A 5000-nucleotide genomic window follows, 5' to 3' on the forward strand; every position below is an offset into this window, starting at 1 on the left:
AGCCTTGGGCACTAGCCTTGGACACTAGCCTTGCACACAGTCCTTGCACACTAGGCATGCTTGGGCGAGCTGATCCCGCATCAAGTCGACGGGTCTAGGCATTCTTGGGCGCAGATCCCGCATCGTCTCGTCGCGTCTGGGCGCAAACACGTCGCGTCTCGTTGCGTCTTCAGAAGTCGTCGCTAACAGCACCTTTGGTTGCCACTGGTGGTTAGGCTGGTTGGTTGCGCAAACCCTATAGGAGGGTGGCATGCTGGTGGGCGTTTTTGCCCGGATAGGCACTAGAATGTGCAGATTTTGGGCGTTTTTGCCTGGATAGGCTAAGGAATGGGCATGCTTTGGGCGTTTTTGCCCGGATAGGCACCGGAATGCTTGGCCTTGGCTTGTCCTAGCAAGGCATTGCTGGGTTGGGCTCCCTTGGCCTTTTGGGCGCCTTGGACGATGTCTTGCGAAGACCATGGGCACAAGGCCATGGCATATGGTGAGGAAAGGACCACGGTTGCCAAGGTTAGGCACCGGAATGCTTGGCCTTGGCTTGCCCTAGCAGGGCATTGCTGGGTTGGGCTCCCTTGGCCTTTTGGGCGCCTTGGACGATGTCTTGCGAAGACCATGGGCACAAGGCCATGGCATATGGTGAGGAAAGGACCACGGTTGCCAAGGTTAGGCACCGGAATGCTTGGCCTTGGCTTGCCAAAGCAGGGCATTGCTGGGTTGGGCTCCCTTGGCCTTCCGGGCGCCTTGGACACTGTCTTGGGAAGACCATGGGCACAAGGCCATGGCATATGGTGGGGAATGGACCACGGTTGCCAAGGCTAGGCATATAGAGAGGAATCGCATTTTTGCCCGGATAGGCACCGGAATGCTTGGCCTTGGCTTGCCATAGCAGGGCATTGCTGGGTTGGGCTCCCTTGGCCTTCCGGGGGCCTTGGACGCTGTCTTGGGAAGACCATGGGCACAAGGCCATGGCATATAGTGAGGAATGGACCACGGTTGGCAAGGCTAGGCATATAGAGAGGAATGGACCACGGTTGCCAAGGTTGCGCAAGTTTTGGGCATTTTTTGCCCGGATATGCCCAAGTATGCCCCGATAGGCCCGTTACGCCCCGGTATGAACGCGTATGCCCGGATAGACTCGGTATGCCTTGGGATACATGCGTATGCCCCGATAGGCTTGGTACGCCCCGATATGCGCACGTGTGCCCCAGTAGGGCTCGGTATGCCCCGGTATGTACGCGTGTGCCCCGATAGGCCCGGTATGCCCCGATATGCACACGTGTGCCCCAATAGGGGTCGGTATGCCCCGGTAGGTACGCGTGTGCCCCGTAATGCACGTTTCGCAGATCTCCCCGCATGTCCCGCCCCTATATGTAATACTTACTTACTTACTTACTTTCTTTCTTGCTTGCTTGCTTGCTTGCAATGGTTGGGAGTGCCCGGCATGCCCCGCTGCAGAGACCAAGGGCGCAATGACTTGGCACCGCGGATGCCGGGACTCCGGCACTTCCCGTGGCACTGATGGTTGGTTCCAAAGACAAAAGGCCGTGCAAGGCCACCGCACCGCGGATGATTTTGCTCGTGCTGGCGCCGTTGTGTGGCCAAAGAACATGCGCGAATGCTCGTGTCGGAAGGGTTGGTGTCCTGGCCCCGCGGGTGTCACGAATGCTCGGTTGCGAAGACCATGGGACCAGAGCCATGGCACGTCGGATGATGGCTCCAGCTGGCGCCCCGGCACTTTCTGTGGCATTGATGCTCGGTTTCAAAGACAAACGTGCGCAGTGCCAGGGGACCGCGGATGACTGCTCGTGCTGGCCCCGTTGGGCGGCATTGATGGTCGGTTGCAAAGAAAATGCGCGATTGCTCGTGTCGGGGCCCGGCAAGCCAAGGCCAAGCGAGCCATGGCACGTCGGATGATGGCTCCAGCTGGCGCCCCGGCACTTTCTGTGGCATTGATGCTCGGTTTCAAAGACAAACGTGCGCAGGGCCAGGGGACCGCGGATGACTGCTCGTGCTGGCCCCGTTGGGCGGCATTGATGGTCGGTTGCAAAGAAAATGCGCGATTGCTCGTGTCGGGGCCTGGCAAGCCAAGGCCAAGCGAGCCATGGCAACGCGGATGATGGCTCGCTAGTGCTGGCGCCGTGCACAGTGGCCTCGCACACTCGCCCTGCACGCTTCCCTTGCACGCAGCCTTGCACACTAGCCTCGCATGCGAGCCTTGCACCCTAGCCATGCAAACTAGCCTTGCACGGTAGCCATGCACACAAGCCGTGCACATTAGCCATGCGCACAAGCCCCGCACACTAGCCTTGCGCACAACCCTTGCACACAAGCCATGCACTCGAGCAATGCACACAAGCCTTGCACTCAAGCAATGCACACAAGCCCTGGACACTAGCCTTGCACACGGGCCTGGCACACAAGCCTTGGGCACTAGCCTTGCGCACTAGCGTTCCACATGAGCCTTGCACACTAGCCTTGGACACTAGCCTTGCACACAGGCCTTGCACACTAGGCATGCTTGGGCGAGCTGATCCCGCATCAAGTCGACGGGTCTAGGCATTCTTGGGCGCAGATCCCGCATCGTCTCGTCGCGTCTGGGCGCAAACACGTCGCGTCTCGTTGCGTCTTCAGAAGTCGTCGCTAACAGCACCTTTGGTTGCCACTGGTGGTTAGGCTGGTTGGTTGCGCAAACCCTATAGGAGGGTGGCATGCTGGTGGGCGTTTTTGCCCGGATAGGCACTAGAATGTGCAGATTTTGGGCGTTTTTGCCTGGATAGGCTAAGGAATGGGCATGCTTTGGGCGTTTTTGCCCGGATAGGCACCGGAATGCTTGGCCTTGGCTTGTCCTAGCAAGGCATTGCTGGGTTGGGCTCCCTTGGCCTTTTGGGCGCCTTGGACGATGTCTTGCGAAGACCATGGGCACAAGGCCATGGCATATGGTGAGGAAAGGACCACGGTTGCCAAGGTTAGGCACCGGAATGCTTGGCCTTGGCTTGCCAAAGCAGGGCATTGCTGGGTTGGGCTCCCTTGGCCTTCCGGGCGCCTTGGACACTGTCTTGGGAAGACCATGGGCACAAGGCCATGGCATATGGTGGGGAATGGACCACGGTTGCCAAGGCTAGGCATATAGAGAGGAATTGCATTTTTGCCCGGATAGGCACCGGAATGCTTGGCCTTGGCTTGCCATAGCAGGGCATTGCTGGGTTGGGCTCCCTTGGCCTTCCGGGGGCCTTGGACGCTGTCTTGGGAAGACCATGGGCACAAGGCCATGGCATATAGTGAGGAATGGACCACGGTTGGCAAGGCTAGGCATATAGAGAGGAATGGACCACGGTTGCCAAGGTTGCGCAAGTTTTGGGCATTTTTTGCCCGGATATGCCCAAGTATGCCCCGATAGGCCCGTTACGCCCCGGTATGAACGCGTATGCCCGGATAGACTCGGTATGCCTTGGGATACATGCGTATGCCCCGATAGGCTTGGTACGCCCCGATATGCGCACGTGTGCCCCAGTAGGGCTCGGTATGCCCCGGTATGTACGCGTGTGCCCCGATAGGCCCGGTATGCCCCGATATGCACACGTGTGCCCCAATAGGGGTCGGTATGCCCCGGTAGGTACGCGTGTGCCCCGTAATGCACGTTTCGCAGATCTCCCCGCATGTCCCGCCCCTATATGTAATACTTACTTACTTACTTACTTTCTTTCTTGCTTGCTTGCTTGCTTGCAATGGTTGGGAGTGCCCGGCATGCCCCGCTGCAGAGACCAAGGGCGCAATGACTTGGCACCGCGGATGCCGGGACTCCGGCACTTCCCGTGGCACTGATGGTTGGTTCCAAAGACAAAAGGCCGTGCAAGGCCACCCCACCGCGGATGATTTTGCTCGTGCTGGCGCCGTTGTGTGGCCAAAGAACATGCGCGAATGCTCGTGTCGGAAGGGTTGGTGTCCTGGCCCCGCGGGTGTCACGAATGCTCGGTTGCGAAGACCATGGGACCAGAGCCATGGCACGTCGGATGATGGCTCCAGCTGGCGCCCCGGCACTTTCTGTGGCATTGATGCTCGGTTTCAAAGACAAACGTGCGCAGGGCCAGGGGACCGCGGATGACTGCTCGTGCTGGCCCCGTTGGGCGGCATTGATGGTCGGTTGCAAAGAAAATGCGCGATTGCTCGTGTCGGGGCCTGGCAAGCCAAGGCCAAGCGAGCCATGGCAACGCGGATGATGGCTCCAGCTGGCGCCCCGGCACTTTCTGTGGCATTGATGCTCGGTTTCGAAGACAAACGTGCGCAGGGCCAGGGGACCGCGGAGGACTGCTCGTGCTGGCCCCGTTGGGCGGCATTGATGGTGTGTTGCAGAGAGCATGTGCGATTGCAAGTGTCGGCCGGGTTTGGGTTCCCTTGGGCTTTCGGGTGCCTTGGACGCTGTCTTGCGAAGACCATGGGCACAAGGCCCCGTCCTGGCCCCTTGTTCGATTCGCTCTCGTCTTGCGCTTGCTTCCAAGGTCCTCCATGACCTTCCCCATGGCCTTGCTAGATCCCCCCCATGACGCATGACCTCTGTCCGTTGATTGGTTTTGAGTGCACACCATGCCCGGCTTGGCACCGTGTTGTCGCGTGAGTGGCATTTGGATCGTGCATGCTGGTGGGCTACCTGCCAATGCGCACAAGCCTTGCACACTAGCCTTGCGCACGAGCCTTGCACAAAAGCCTTGGACACAAGCCTTGCGCACAAGCCATGCGCACAAGCCTTGGACGCTAGCCTTGCACACAAGCCATGCATACAAGCCTTGCTCACAAGCCTTGGGCACTGGCCCATCGCAGTAGCCTTGCACACAAGCCTTGCGCACTAGCTTTGGGCACGAGCCTTGCGCACTTGCCTTGGGCACTAGCCTTGCACACAACCCTTGGGAACTAGCCTTGCGCACCAGCCTTGCCCACAAGCCTTGCACACCAGCCTTGCACACTAGCCTTGCATACAAGCCTTGCACACTAGCCTTGCACACAGGCCA

This window comes from Tasmannia lanceolata, unplaced genomic scaffold (genome assembly GCF_043159265.1).
Source record: "Tasmannia lanceolata isolate RefF3 unplaced genomic scaffold, GAP_Taslan_0.1 ptg000066l, whole genome shotgun sequence".
NCBI classification, from domain to species: domain Eukaryota; kingdom Viridiplantae; phylum Streptophyta; class Magnoliopsida; order Canellales; family Winteraceae; genus Tasmannia; species Tasmannia lanceolata.